Source organism: Armigeres subalbatus, chromosome 2 (assembly GCF_024139115.2).
Source record: "Armigeres subalbatus isolate Guangzhou_Male chromosome 2, GZ_Asu_2, whole genome shotgun sequence".
NCBI lineage: Eukaryota > Metazoa > Arthropoda > Insecta > Diptera > Culicidae > Armigeres > Armigeres subalbatus.
The window spans coordinates 158,203,217-158,220,025 of record NC_085140.1 but is presented as its reverse complement, the minus strand read 5'-3'; the positions used below and the strand labels follow the sequence as shown (position 1 = coordinate 158,220,025).

Below are 16,809 nucleotides of genomic sequence, written 5' to 3'. Positions count from 1 at the left end.
AACTCTGTTTAGTGAAGCACACAGAGGTAGTAAGGGGCCGTACACTAATTACGTAAGCCTTTTTTCGGGGTTTTTCAACCCCCCCCCCCCCCCCTGTAAGATTTCTCCCATACAAATGATTTTTTATCTATATAAAGCGTAAAAAATAGGCAGACCACCACTCCCACCCTAAGTGCTTACGTAATTAGTGCACGACCCCTAAGGAGATGCCATTTTATCCTGCATTTTATGCTTGCACGGATTTTTTGTGTTCTACAGTTTTTTTATTTGTGATCTTTGACCATTTTGTTTTTCCTCCGTCGGCGGATCTTTTGAGCCCAATTTCTCTTCTACAGGACGGTTATATACAACCATATATCGTAAGAGAATGAGTGATCGCTACGACATCAGGATCGCGGCATTGTATAGGTTTACACAGCATCTACAAGAGTGACCTTTGTTTTGGAAGCGGCAGGCGTGCATGTGAAACAACAGTTGACTAATGAACAAATTTAGCCAGTCCGTATGTCGTAAAATATTTATATGTAGTTCCTGTGGTTGCTGCTTGTTTTATGATAGAACACCGTGTGGATAGCCGATTGAAAGCGTCATAGTGAGATGTCGTCAAAGTTTATTATTGTTTTTGTTCAGCAAAGTGTGTGTCGTGTTGGATATGTTTTGTCTTTTGCACAGAGGGTAGTTGTGTCTATCATTTGCCTCTAAGCATACTTTATATATTTTATTGCCAATTATTTTTAAAGATTGTATGCTTTTTATTTGATTTATTTGCCTTCATTGGTGTATATAAGAACAAATGTAAATCGCTTACTTTATTACATTAAAAAATTATTTGCGTGTATAAAGATAAGATGTATAATAATAAGATAAGAAGTTGAATGAAAAATAAACGAATCGAATATTTATGATGAGCTTTAAAATACCTAATAGGTTCATACTCATGGGTTTAAAAATAAACCTTTCTGAATAATATGATCTAACTTAAGGGAAGAGGAGTTGTTGTAACTAGATATTAGTGAGTAACATACTCTCACACCAGAGGCATTCCACGGGGGCATGTCAGTCGATCCTGAGCGACCATTTCGAAAATATTTGAAACTCTGCACAGTTTTTCAATTTCATCTAAATCGTCATTTTTCGATATCAAATCTTCATATTGAGTCACGACTAACTTTTCAAAAGGGTGTATGTGAAAATGGTTCAAAAATATTTAAAAAGCTGCACAGCAAAAACGGAATGTTCGATTGTTATGATTTTTTCAGCAAAGTTAGACAACTAAATGGTGATTCTTAAGAAAATGTGCACAGTAAAAAAAAAATTTTTTTTGCCTTTAAAAATATCATTTTTGTCACAAAAACTCAAATATCTCAAAACCCTATCTTTTTCGAACGTAATTTTTTAGGAAAACGGTCCATTATATTAGCTATCTACCATAAAAATTTGGTGATGGTAAACTAATAAACAAAAGAGTTATGACATTTCAAACATTTCACAATTTTCACATTTAGAAAAAAAAATTTTTCTGTGTAAGTTATTTCGAGAATTGCAGTTTGATGCAGATTTTATTGTTAAGGGACGTGATTTAAACAAGTTGTTTTCATGATATTTTGATTTAATTATTCATAGCATCTATAAGAAACTTAGACACGATCCAGTGTTGTGATCAAAAGTATTGATAGTGTCATAATTTTCATTGCACGTGACTGGCGAAAAATTCTTTTAATAGTGTTGAAACCTGTTGATAATAACGTTGATAGAAACATATCAGAAATGTTATTTTTAAGACAAAAGCTGCAAAATCAAAGATTTATATAGGGTAAGACACCCAGAAATCGCCCTCCCCCCAGTTTTCGCCCACCTATTTTAAAATCTTCATTTCTCGTAAACTAGTTGTTGAAAACAGTTACAGTTAAAATATTTCCATACAAGCATCAATCAATTATGAAACAACCTGAACTTTAACTGTTTCCAACAACTAGTTTTCGAGAAATGAAGGTTTTAAACTAGGTGGGCGAAAACTGGGGTGAGAACGAACTCTGGGTGTCTTACCCTACACGTGTACGTCTATAGTTTACCTGCAAAAAATATACCACTCAGAGAATAGACTTTATGAGCGGGAGGAAACGAGCATCTTCAACAACACACATGCATGATAGGGACATACCATGACAATGCTCACGAAAAAGACAAAAAAGCACTACTACTCCGGATGTTAAAGCTCTTATAGTAATTTTTTCTTCAGTCAAGCAAATGACACCAAACTAGTCAGTAAAAACTTAAAAGTGATTTTGTTTATTGAAATATTACGAACAACATGAGTAGCCGCTTTCTCAACTGTTGTAGGCCGTTTGATGGAAAAAGTGTTCAAAAGAGTTACGAAATCTCACCGAAAGCACCATAGATAAACTGAAAGCGACTGGTTATGCTCCAATGTCCACATTGAATACAAATTTACGCATTTGCACGTCCTGCCGTCTAAACGTTGACAAAAGAGCAATCTGTATATCATCGGTTGAGCAGAGCGCAGGAAGTTCGAAAACGACAGCAACTGAGGAATTGCCAGATGTATCGACAACAACTGAGGAATTACCAGAAGTATTAAGTGCTGAGAGCCTTGCCACCGTACCATCAGCGAAATCTGTTTCAACAAATCAATCGGAAGATGAGTGTATCCAAAAGGTCAACATCGAACGCTTTAACGAGGGCATAGCTGGGATAAAAGTGACTCCGATTAAATGGAGTAAGATGGACTACGTTTATTACCCGGAGAAAAAATACCGTGAAATAAACGAAGCTGTACGAAGAAACCTCTTCAAATTAGGACCTGATGATGTGGAAAATACAGACTACGATGAGGTAATTATAAATATGAAGGAAAGGTTCTCGAATGCAGCCACGACAAGGAAAGAAAAATTATTGATTTTGTCGATGCTGCCGAGTTCGTGGTCTATTCAGGATGCCATTGATGAGTTCAAAACCAATAGAAATACAGTAAAAGAGGCAAAACAATTGAAGAATAACTGTCTTTCAACCAAAAATACTAGGTCTAGTACTGCATTAACAGATGAGACAAAAGAAATAGTAGTTCAATATTTTGAAGATGATGAAGTAAGTCGAGCTATGCCTGGTCAAAAAGATTATGTATCAGTAAAATCCAAAAACGATTAATGATGACGACTTTGAAAGAAGCGTACACACGCTTCAAGGAAATTCACGATAATATTAAAATAGGTTTTTCCTCATTTGCAAGCCTTCGGCCAAGGCAATGTAAGCTTCTTTCCAATTCAGGAACACATAATGTGTGTGTGCACAACCCATGAGAATATTAATCTTATTTTACATAGTTTGAAAAGAATCAATTTAACAAAGGATATTAAAATGTTAACTGGTAGTCTTTTGTGTGAAAATACAACATCAAATTGCTATCTACGATCTTGTTCGGATTGTCCAGATTCTTCATCATTGGAAAATACTTTATTCGCTGAGTTTGAAGAAAAATATATTGATCAGTTATCATTTGAGCAATGGGTGACCACGGATAGGTGTGACATATAAACTATTGTAAAACCTGTAGATGAGTTTGTGTCATATTTTTGCTTGAAATTAGAAAGTTTAATCCCTCACGATTTCATTAAAACAGAACAATCCAGCTTTAAAAATACGAAAAATACATTACAAAATGGTGAATTTTTAGTCATTTGTGATTTTTCTGAAAATTACAGCTTTGTATTGCAAGATGAAGTGCAGTCCCATCACTGGAACGTACAACAAGCTACAATTCATCCATTCGTTATTTATTTTAATGGAAGTACGCAAATTGAACACTTAAGTTTTATTATAATTTCCGAAGATTTAAGACACGATTCAGTATCCGTAAACTTGTTCATTGAAAAAATGATTAACTTTTACGCGTTGATAAGCATAAAGAAGTCAAAAGATATATTTCATGTCTGATGGAGCAGCGTTGCAGTACAAAAATCGTGAGAATTTTTCGAGCCTATGTCAATTTAAATCAATGTACGGAATTGATGCAGAATGGCATTTTTGCTACATCACATGGCAAAGGTCCTTGTGATGCTATTGGAGGAACAATAAAGCGCATGGCCACAAGAGCAAGTTTAGCCAAAGAACGTGAGCATCCAATTAAAACTGCGAAAGAACTTTTGATTGGGCAAATCGTAGAAAAGAAAAAGATTTAACCAAATTATCATTTTGTTTTACTACTACTGAAGAGTACGAAATAAAGGCTTCAGAGCTCAGCGAGCAATTTAATAACGCGAAACGATCCAAGGAACCCAAAAATTTCACTGTTTCATTCCATTGTCGGAAAATAAAATTAAAGCAAAACTATACTCAAACTGTGCTGATTATAATTTAAAAGTGTTCGATATTTTAAAAATTTGAATAAAAATAAATAAAAATAAGTATTAATAAACTGTTTTCATGATATCATAACCCATACCAAAATTCAAACCCAAAACTCTTAGAGTTTCTATAACAACATTGTGTAACTGCCACATTTAATTTAATACTTAGGATAATATTAATTCATTTTTATTTATTTATACATATAATATTTATACATATAATATACATAATATCGATGAATACATAAATATGGAATATCATACAAACAACTGTTTAACTCACGCAAGGCCCTTAACAATAAAATCAGCATCAAACTGCGATTCTTGAAAAAAAATACACGGAAATTTTTTTGTTTACTAAATGCGAAAATTGTGAAATACTTAAAATGTCGTAACTTTTTTGTTTATTAGTTTACCATTACCAAATTTTTATGGTAGATAGCTAATATAATGGACCGTTACGTTTTAGGTTTTGAGATTAGGGTTTTGAGATATTTGAGTTTTTGTGACAAAAATGATATTTTTTAACGCGGAATATTTTTTTTTACGGTGTACATTTTCTTAAGAATCGTTAGTTAGCTGTCTAACTTGGCTGAAAAAATCATAACAATCGAACATTCCGTTCTTGCTGTGCAGCTTTTTAAATATTTTTGAACCATTTTCACATACACCCTTTTGAAAAGTTAGTAGTGACTCAATATGAAGATTTGATATCGAAAAATGACGATTTGGATGAAATTGAAAAACTGTGCAAAGTTTCAACTCAATAGAAAATCATGAATTAAAAATTTTCTTAAATTTTGATGCTGTTGCTTGGAATCGCTCACCAGTATGTGATGTCGATAGCTTATACATGTTTTTAAAAGAATAATAAACGTTCTGATGTTCAGAAGTGTTTAAGACAGCAAACTGTTCACTACGTTTTAATATGACTCCTCACCGAAATGCCAAACGTTTTTATCAGTTGTTACAGTTGTGTCCATTTCCGAAGCATATAGAAGCCTTTGTTTCGTTTCACAGAGAAAACACTTTTTTGTGAAAACCCACTCCAAAGTTTTTTTTGCTTAGTGTTATAAACCGAAGTAAAACGATCGAAATGGTGAGCGCATCACGTATTTACAAAGCAAATTTACTCTATTTTGTGATTCATAATTGAATGCTTCACCTTACCCGGTAAAAATCGTTTATCCATCCATTTTAATACAGTTCTGCATAAGAACCTTACAGAAACTGTATAATAAGGCCGATACAAATATTTAAAAACCATTATGTCCCCCCCCCTCGGATTTTTTTTCCCAAAAATAATATTTAGGAGGGGGGGGCGGCAATAAAATAAAATTTGGATAATTTTTAGAATTTTCAAAACGTTCTTTAACAAATCCGAGAATTTTTTTCATTTTTTCGTTTTTTTTTTAAACCAGTTGACTCGGCAGACGTTGTCCATGCGAAATTTCCATACGAATCTAAATTTAAGTTTTTGATGATTTTCTCAACTTTATTCCTGATTTTCGAATAAGAAAATATCATATAAACCAATAGAGGTAATAAACTATAGAGGACGATTGTCGCTGCGGTTCCCTTTGTTATCGTTCCCAAACATGTTGGGTACCTATCTGTCAAAACGTTCTGATTTTCCCTTCGTTGACATTTAGTGCCCTATCTTCGCCAGCAAAAGATGTTTCGCCAGTGACGACAGCGACAATCTTCCTCTATAGTTTATTACCTCTATTTATAAACCCGTCGGAAACGATAACGGACATATCTGTTGAAGAAATGAAGATAATCCATCCAGCCATTTTCGAATTATACGAGCACAGACCATTTCATTTTTATTATATTGATTATCCCCCCTTGACTCTTCGGAGTCCAATAGGACAAAATGTGAATTAAATATTTCTAACGGCCTAATTTGGCATATACAATTTCGGAAGATTTCAATACAATTGTTGTAGGGGAACGGTTCGCCACTTCATCTCATAGCTCCTATTTCCATCCCATCAAAAACAAAGCAATGGAAAGGAATTTGATTTGTTTATTATTTTTGTGATTTTTTTCAGCAGTGAGCACGCATGTTGACAAAAAGAAGCGGCGAATTTGGTGCCGTATTTCTTTGTATAGCGATGAGATGGATATATGTACAGTGAGATGCAGATCGGAACAGTTCCCCTACTACAGATTTGTATAATTTTAATACAATGTTTGTATAAAAATCTTACAGAATTGTATATGCCAATATTTCAATACAAAATTTTCAAAACGACTTATCTGCTTTTGTAAACAAAGATTCAAACGACGATTTGACGAATCTGATAGCTCTCCAACGCAAACCAACACCATCAATAGGTAGGTGAAGGATTCCGCTACCTGTTGATGGTGTTGGTTTGCGTAGGAGAGCTATCAGATTCGTCAAATCGTCGTTTGAATCTTTGTTTACAAAAGCAGATGAGTCGTTTTGAAAATTTTGTCTTGATTTTATACAATTATTGTCAGAATTGTTTTTGGGTGTAATTTTTCTCGGGTATACCTCGTTAGGCATAAGTACGTTAGGCATAAAAACGTTAGGTATAAGTACGTTAGGCATAATGGACGTTAGGCATAACGGACGATAGGCATAGTGTACGTTAGGCATAATGGACGTTAGGCATAAAATGACCCAAAGAACAGCCTATAACATGAAGAAGGCAGAGTTATGCCAAACGTCCATTATGCCTATCGTCCGTTATGCCTAGCGTCCATTATGCCTATCGTACTTATGCCTAACGTCGCGGACCCCTTTTTCTGTGCTATCTCTTTCTCTCTGCTGAAAAATTAACCCATTTTGGGAAAATAAGTGGATCTACCCATTGAAATGAAAAAAAAGGTTACTTAACTCGTCTTAGACGGTTTTCATTTAAATGAGTAAATCCACTTATTCTGCCAAAATGGTTAAATTTTTCAGCAGAGTGAAAGAGATAGCAGTGAAAAAGTACCCATTAATGAGTAAACGGTTTTTACCGGGTAGGATGACCAGCAAACGCTTTTGACAGACTCATCTTAAACGATGGGCTTTTCTATCAAGTAGGTAGCATCGAGCTGCCTCATCGAATATAATCAATCTGGCCATTAAACAGTGATGATAACCCAAACAACTTTTATTGAAGTTAAATTCTTCTTCTTTAGTTCTTGCTGGTTAAAATGATTCACTATCACATGTTTTGGCTATCCGATGCTTTATAAGGTCTTAGAGTTTTATGAGGCGAAATTGATTACTTCTAGGAAAAATCACTCGAACAAAATGTTAATATTTTCTTGCATTTTTCTCTAACAAATCAATCGAATCGGGACATGTTACATTAAAAAGCTACCCAGTCGAATGAGCTCTAGCAATTCTTCTTCTTATTGGCATTACATCCCCACACTGGGACAGAGCCGCCTCGCAGCTTAGTGTTCATTAAGCACTTCCACAGTTATTAACTGCGAGCAGGGTGGTATATATCGGGTGGCCCAAACGGCCGAGTTTTGCGAGTGTTGGTGAGTGTTTTGCCGTTGCAACGGAAAAAATTCATCGAAAATTTGCCATAAAGAAACCGAATCAGCTGTTGTTTACTTTTTTGAAGAAACCAATTTGAGCAAAATGTTGAAAATTTTCAATGAAGGGACGTGTTGTCAGCATAAATACGACGGAATCTTAGTATTGCATGAGAAAAATCTTGTGCAATACTTCAATTTCGACGGAAAGTTTTTCTTTGTTTTGGTTAGTTGCCATAAGGAAACCGAATCGTGAACATTTTGCCATAAGAAAACCGAAAAGTTCACTGGGTGAGTACAAAATTCACCGAGCTCGGATTACCAACACAACTACACATCTTCCCACCCGTAATGTAGAGCCCTGAACTGCGAGGTTTCTAAGCCATGTTACCATTTTTGCATTCGTATATCATGAGGCTAGCACGATGATACTTTAATGCCCAGGGAAGTCAAGACAATTTCCAATCCGAAAATTGCCTAGACCGGTACCGGGAATCGAACCCAGCCACCCTCAGCATGGTCTTACTTTGTAACCGCGCGTCTTACCGCACGGCTAAGCTCTAGAAATTATGTAAACATAAATTAGTCTTGTCAACTTTTTTAATGGTAATTGTCTCTCTTTAAACATAAAGAAAACAAAATATATTATTTTTCATTCATTTCGGAAAAAAAATCCTCCAGCACACTGATCCTAGTGTTAATAACTTGCTGATTGAGAAAGTTGAGGCTTTCAAATACTTAGGATTACATATAGATTCGTGTTTAACTTGGGATATCCATATAAAGTATGTATCAACCAAAATTTCTGCTTTATGCGGTCTTATGAAAAGAGTTCGTTCTTTTGTACCCAAGGAAGCATTACTAAATTTTTACTATGCGTGTATTCATTCAATAATTCAATACCTTTTAATTGTTTGGGGTCATGCTGCTAAATCAAAGATAAAGAAGATACAAACACTTCAAAACAGATGCTTGAAAATAATATACAACCTGCCTCCACTGTTCCCCACTTTTTCTCTCTACAACGATTTAAACCACAAAGTAATCCCTGTCCTAGGCTTGCGAGACTTGCAAGCAATAGTTTTCATACATAATATCATTATTATTTATTTATTTATTCAGACTAAGGCCGAAGTGGCCTGTGCGGTATATAAGAGTCTTATCCATTCGGCTCGGTCCATGGCTACACGTCGCCAACCACGCAGTCTACGGAGGGTCCGCAAGTCATCTTCCACCTGATCGATCCACCTTGCCCGCTGCGCACCTCGCCTTCTTGTGCCCGTCGGATCGTTGTCGAGAACCATTTTCACCGGGTTACTGTCCGACATTCTGGCTACGTGCCCGGCCCATCGCAGTCGTCCGATTTTCGCGGTGTGAACGATGGATGGTTCTCCCAACAGCTGATGCAATTCGTGGTTCATTCGCCTCCTCCACGTACCGTCCGCCATCTGCACCCCACCATAGATGGTACGCAGCACTTTCCTTTCGAAAACTCCAAGTGCGCGTTGGTCCTCCACGAGCATCGTCCAGGTCTCGTGTCCGTAGAGGACTACCGGTCTAATTAGCGTTTTGTAGATAGTCAGTTTGGTACGGCGGCGAACTCTATTCGATCGGAGCGTCTTGCGGAGTCCAAAGTACGTACGATTTCCAGCCACTATGCGTCTCCGAATTTCTCTGCTGGTGTCATTTTCGGCAGTCACCAGTGAGCCCAAGTACACAAATTCTTCTACCACCTCGATTTCGTCACCACCGATGCAAACTCGCGGTGGGTGGCTCACATTGTCTTCTCTTGAACCTCTGCCTATCATGTACTTCGTCTTCGACGTGTTGATGACTAGTCCGATCCGCTTAGCTTCCCTCTTCAGTCTGATGTAGGCTTCCTCCATCTTCTCAAAGTTACGTGCCATAATATCTATGTCGTCGGCGAAACCAAATAGCTGGACGGACTTATTAAAAATTGTACCACTCGTGTTAATCCCTGCTCTTCGTATTACCCTTCCAAAGCGATGTTGAATAGCAAACACGAAAGACCATCACCTTGCCGTAACCCTCTGCGGGTTTCGAAGGGACTCGAGAATGCCCCTGAAACTCGAACTACGCACATCACCCGATCCATCGTCGCTTTGATCAATCGTGTCAGTTTATCCGGAAAACCGTGTTCGTGCATTAGCTGCCATAGCTGGTCCCGATCGATTGTATCATATGCGGCTTTGAAGTCGATGAATAGATGATGTGTGGGCACGTTGTATTCGCGGCATTTCTGCAGTACTTGGCGAATGGCGAACACCTGGTCCGTGGTGGAGCGTTCGCCCATAAAACCCGCCTGGTACTGCCCCACGAACTCCCTTGCAGTTGGTGCTAGTCGACGGCATAAAATTTGGGAGAGTACCTTGTAGGCGGCGTTCAGCAATGTGATTGCGCGGTAGTTGCTACAATCCAGCTTATCGCCCTTTTTGTAGATGGGACACACGACACCTTCCATCCACTCCTGCGGCAAAACTTCCTCCTCCCAAATCTTGGTAATGACCCAGTGCGGCGCTCTAGCCAGTGCCTCACCACCGTGTTTAAATAGCTCTCCTGGTAGTTGGTCAACCCCAGGGGCTTTGTTGTTCTTCAGCCGGCCAATCTCCTCCTGGATTTCCTGGAGATCCGGAGCCGGTAGAATTATGTCCTGCGCGCGTTCTCCCAGGTCCATCACCATACCGCCATCTTCGTCTGCCACATCGCCATTCAGGTGCTCTTCGTAGTGCTGCCGCCACCTTTGGATCACCTCACGCTCGTTCGTAAGAAGGTTCCCGTTTATGTCCTTACACATATCAGGCTGTGGCACGTGGCCCTTACGTGAACGGTTTAACTTCTCATAGAACTTTCGTGTGTTATTAGCGCGGTACAGTTGCTCCGTTTCTTCACGGTCTCGATCTTCCTGCTGGCGCTTTTTCCTCCGGAAAATCGAGTTTTGTCTGTTCCGCGCCTGTTTATATCGTGCCTCGTTCGCCCTCGTGCGGTGTTGCAGCAATCTCGCCCATGCTGCATTCTTCTCTTCCACTAACTGCTCACATTCGCCGTCATACCAGTCGTTTCTCTGATCCGGGACACCTTGCCTAGTGCAGCGGTTGCGGTGCTACCAATGGGGGATCGAATATCTCCAGCCATCTTCAAGAGACGCTGCGCCTAGCTGCTCTTCCGTTGGAAGTGCCACTTCCAGCTGCTGCGCGTATTCTTGGGCTAGTCTACCGTCTTGTAGCCGCCCAATGTTAAGCCGCGGCGTCCGACTTCGACGCGTGTTGTACACCGTCGAGAGTTTTGAGCGCAGGCATACTGCAACGAGGTAGTGGTCGGATTCAATATTTGCACTGCGGTAAGTGCGGACATTCGTGATGTCGGAGAAGAATTTACCGTCGATTAGAACGTGATCGATTTGGTTTTCCGTTTCTTGGTTAGGTGATCTCCATGTGGCCTTGTGGATATTTTTGCGAGGAAAGAAGGTGCTTCGGACTACCATTCCGCGGGAGGCTGCGAAGTTTATGCATCGTTGGCCGTTGTCATTCGATACGGTGTGCAGACTATCCGGTCCGATGACCGGTCTATACATTTCCTCCCTTCCTACCTGTGCGTTCATGTCACCGATGACGATTTTAACGTCCCGCATTGGGCATCCATCGTATGTTTGCTCCAGCTGTGCGTAGAACGCTTCTTTCTCGTCGTCGGGTCTCCCTTCGTGTGGGCAGTGCACGTTGATGATGCTATAGTTGAAGAAACGGCCTTTAATCCTCAGCTTGCACATCCTTGCGTTGATTGGCTGCCACCCAATCACGCGTTGGCGCATCTTACCCAGCACTATGAAGCCGGTTCCCAGCTCGTTGGTGGTGCCACAGCTTTGGTAGAAGGTAGCCGCTCGATGCCCGCTTTTCCACACTTTCTGTCCTGTCCAGCAAATCTCCTGCAGCGCCACGACGTCGAAGTTGCGGGGATGTAATTCATCGTAGATCATCCTGTCGCAACCTGCGAAACCTAGCGACTTGCAATTCCATGTTCCAAGCTTCCAATCGTGATCCTGTATTCGTCGCCTAGGTCTTTGCCGATTATATCGAGTCGCATTATCTCTTATATTGTTCGTAATGATTGGTTTTCTAGGCGGCTTATTGGGCCTGCGCAAACCTCCTGTCTCGTCGGAGGGCCGTCGTGTCAGGGCTGTTTAGCGTCCCACCTAACACCAGGACTTGGGCTTGTGCGCTTTGAGCGGCACACGGTCGCTTTGGTGGGGCCTACTTGCTGATACATGCAGCTTTTTATAGAGGTTTAACAGGGCCCACTACATAATATCATACACAACCGAAATTTTCATTGCACTATTAGTTTACCAACAAGAAGAATTATCACTCAAAATACTAGGTATGCTTACGAACTACCGAGAAGTAGGTCATACACGAACTTAGGGCTAAGTCGTATTTCATGTCATGGTCCTCTGAAATACAATAGTGTTCCAAACGACTTGAAAGCCATCTCGAATTATATTATATTTAAATCTAAATTAAAACAACATATAAGAAGGAACGTAATCGAATTTATTCTTTAATTGTGTCAACTATTTGCTATGGTAGGTTTTTTCTAGTTTTGCTGCTAGTTTTTCCTACGACTTGAATTATTTTTAGTTATTAAACTTACTGAAAGCCACGAACGTTATCATCCTTTTATTAATTTCATTTGTGTTTGCTAATTGTAAATCCCTTAAAAGGAACTAAAGTTCCACTGGGATTTTCCGATTAATTATTTTGTTTGTATATTAATTATCCGCGTTTTGACATTAGTTTAATTTGTAGTAAGTGTCCACTACCAGAGAAGTCCCTAGGACTTCCTTGGTGTGGGGGTCAGCGGAGGGTACTAAAAAAAAAAATTAACTTCCTGGCAATGGGTAATTATAGTAAGATAAATAATTTGGCCGGGACTCCAGTTAGCCTTGTGAGCAAAGGCGTAGGATTGCCTATTTGATGCCCTGATGCTCTGGACAAAATTTCAGCATGCAGAAACATCCAAAAACAGTGATTTGCAGTTGGATGGTACAATTTACGATCAAGAACAATGATACTCATTCAGTTCTTGTAGAATTAAATACAGAATGTAATGCTGAAAACCGCGAGAAAATTAGAGTTTATTAGGCAAAGATATTAGCATTTTACTGGAGTGTTGTAGGGGTGAATTTATTTCTTTTCAAAGGTAGAAGAAACGAAATTTGCTCAAACCCCACTACAGAGAAATGCTAATAACTTAGCCGGGCAAACTCTAATCTTCTCGCGGTTTTCTGCATAACATTCTGTATTAAATTCTTCAAGACCTGAATGAGTATCATAGTTCTTCTTCCTAAGTTGTGACGTCCAACTGCAATTCACTGTTTTTGGATGTTGCTGCATACATTTTTTCCAACATATAAAATATAAAAAGCATATAAAATTCCAACGAGTTTAGCACCGCCCAAACGTTGACCGATTTGGCTGAAATTTTGTCCAGGGCATCAGGGCATCAAATAGAACCGAATAAGAGGGCAGCCCATCAAAACATTCGAAAAAAGTTTTTTCCATACTAATTTGAGCCACCCTATCTAGGATAGATCGGTCTAGGTCCGGTCTACAGGCCTGGTAGCGGGTCACTTTTTAGTGACTTGGTCACTTTTTTCGGGCAAGTCACTAAAAAGTTTCTTTTTTCGACCTCAAGTCACTAAAGTCACTTTTTCTCGCAAAAGTCACTATTTTCAACTATTTTAAAACTATTGACTATTTTTTAATGAAGCTTTATGTATAAGTCGGATGATACTTTGTTCATGACGGAAATTAAATTACGGATCTTGGAAAAATAATCGCTCTGAAACTTCGCCAGCCATTTTCTTCGCTGCTCTTATTGGCATTTCACCAGTAGCTAATTGACCTTTCCCGTCAAAAATTTTGATTTGCTCAATCGATTCTTTATTTTATTTAAAGTCAACTTTCCCAAAGGACTCATTTTTTTGACGCTTCTAAGTATTTTTTAAATTTAAAACAAAATATTAAAAAAGTGCTGTTTTTCAAAATTGGGCTAACATCCGCCCGATTTTGAAAGATCAGCGGGTGAATTTTCCAGAACGGTTCACGCGTGCAGCATTTTTCCAACTTTTGTTTTTGATTTTTAAAATAGTTAGAGGTTTGAAAGAGAGAGAAAGTTGAACTCAAATAAGCCATATAATCGATTGAGACAATAAAACGTGATGCAATTTTTGACGGTAAAGGATATAGATATTATTGTGGTGAGATACATCGAAAATGAGAAAAGTGGATCAAGTTTGCCCAGTCTCCCCTATCAATTGCACTATTGGAGGTTTAGATTAATCTTTTCAATTTATGATATGATTCCAGGTGCTTCAGGGAAACCAATAGTTGATGAAAATCAAGCCTTAGTGCATACTTAAAACAAACATGCTTATCAGTTTTTTTATAACAGAAAATTGTTTTATCACAAGCCTCATGCTTAGAATCATAGTGGCGTAACTGCATTAATCCATTGTTCTTCGTCGATGTTTACTTTTTATCATTATAGCAAATTGCGGTAGTTTGCCGAATATTTAATGGTTTGGTGTGATACAGGATGACTGTATCTTGCACCAGACACAACAGTAACAATTGTAACTGTTAAGTTATTAACGAAGTTATGATTCTCAGCGCGTGATATTTTGATAAAATAAAAATATTTCTTTTCAAATCGAAATCATGATATTTGTATCTATGATTGTACTGCACTCGAATTGAAAGGCGATACATTAAATATGTAAGGATCCTCAAAGTAATTTTGCTGTAAGAACATGAGAAAATAAAAGCCGTTTTCCCTCCCAACATCCACCTCCATCATTTTTTTTTTCAAAATATTTTGTGATGATAATTTTTACATTTGAAATAGCATAAATGTTAAAGATTAAAATCGTGATATTTTTTTAGATGTTACTAGATTCGTTATATTTTGATAACTTTTGAATTTGAAGACGAGCCCGACGGTCCTGCATTATAAGCAGAAGGTCGAGCGTTCAATCCAAGGTTCGTTGTAACTGAATTTTCATAATTTGTGTTTCGTTTTATACCAAAAAGATCCGTACTGATGTTCGTTTCGCATTAAAAATTCAAAAAACTTCCGTGGCACCTATAGCAAATCTTCTTAAGTGTTTAGCTGATCCAGTGAACGTAATTTTCACTCATTCTCAAGAATGTTCATTCACGCATATTTTTGCCTAGAAATCATTTTTCGGGGAAGCAAAAACAACACCAAGATGAGCGACAGTTACACAGCCACAAAAATAGCTCGTGTGGTTTTATTGAAGCTTGGATTTCAATATTTTCAACAACGCTAAATTTCGTCTCATTGAAATTGCAACTGAAACTGAAGGTCACTATTTGGTCACTTTTTCTGCAATTGAAAGTCACTATTTGGTCCCTTTTTTCGTCAGCTTTGGTCACTAAAGTCACTATTTTCAGCTGCATTGGTCGCTACCAGCCCTGGGTCTAGGATGTTTTCGGTGGGAAAAATTCTCGACTCCCTGAGCACTCCCATTGTACTTGCCACAAAAGATACATACTCATGCAATGCAATGGCGGGGACAGAAAAACTTTCAATGCTAATAGATTACTTGAAAAGCATGCCAAGTTCCAGTTGGAGTGTAGAGCCATAGAAGAAGAAGAAACTATTTGGCCGAAAATTTTGCGGTAAACAGGGGTGCAAAATACAGGGGTTGAATGGAATGTAAAAATACAAAGTAGAAAAAATGGAATGGGACTGGGATTGATCTCACGACCTCTTGCATATGAGCCAGAAGTTATAGCCATATCACCACCAAGCCCTTTCACCTTCGATAACAGCTTCTCTTATTTTATTATTATTTCTTTTACACTTTTACGGAGAAATTATCTAAATTTATTTGAAGCTTCACACTTTACCTGAATTTAGTCGTAAAAATATTTTCTGTTCCTACGGTAAATTAATATGAGAGAATTTGAAATTCTAAAAAACACGTATGAATTTTCACGGGATTATTCCACAGAAGATTCATTTGAATTTCCAAGTCAAATGTTTCTGGTCTTTCACAAAAAAATTCTCGAATTCGTATCAAAATATGTTCCTAATTTTCGAGGATTTTTTTTGGGAATTCTCAAAATCAGCAGCATGCGGCTGACTTATCTGTGGAACACTAATGGAACTTATTCAAATTCAAATTAGAATTAATTTTACATTTTTGAAGTTAATTCTTCATAATCTCCACATGTTTCACAAAACATTCTTTGAAAATTAAGGAAAATTTTCTTTGGGTAACAGCAAAGGCGGATTTTTCGTTTTTATAACTGGGTACTAAGTAGATATCGTCTAGTTATAATGGAAATATTCGTTCCAAAATATAGTGTGAACTGTTACGTTGGGTCATTTTCCACCATAGGTGTATTTTAGACCATTCTTCCCTAAACCAATCACATTTTTATTGTGATGGCCTTCAAAAACTATGAAGTTTGACACCCATATTGACACCCATAAAGCAATATCTTAGGTGTTTGTCGACCGATCTGTGACATCAATATACCAAACATCTCAAGAATAGCTCTAGTATCTGCAAAAATGTAAAAATGGGTAATATTTTACTCATAGGAAAAATACAAACGACCAAAAAATGGCATTTCTGACGTGCCCTCAAACAATCCGGAATATCTCCGGTATCCGGCAGTCTGGACGTAAATTTGATACAGTTTTCCAAAACTAGATGAATTTTCCCATTCAACCCTGGCAGAATCATGAAAATCAGTTAATATTTCACGGAGTTATGGTCATTTGAATTTCGACAAGATTTTGTTTGTCCCGATCATTTTGTCCAACCCCCGTACTGTATATTTTTATTATCGTAATCATCTAGGTTTAGATTGGATTAGATTATAGAAGG

The 16,809-nt window shown here is 38.1% G+C and overlaps 1 protein-coding gene across 2 annotated transcripts in view; it reads left to right on the top strand.

The window, feature by feature from the left end:
* Window positions 1-16,809, top strand: part of LOC134211079 (1-acyl-sn-glycerol-3-phosphate acyltransferase delta-like) — a 54,853-nt gene that overhangs the window by 23,657 nt on the left and 14,387 nt on the right. The gene's annotated exons all lie outside the window — the stretch shown is intronic.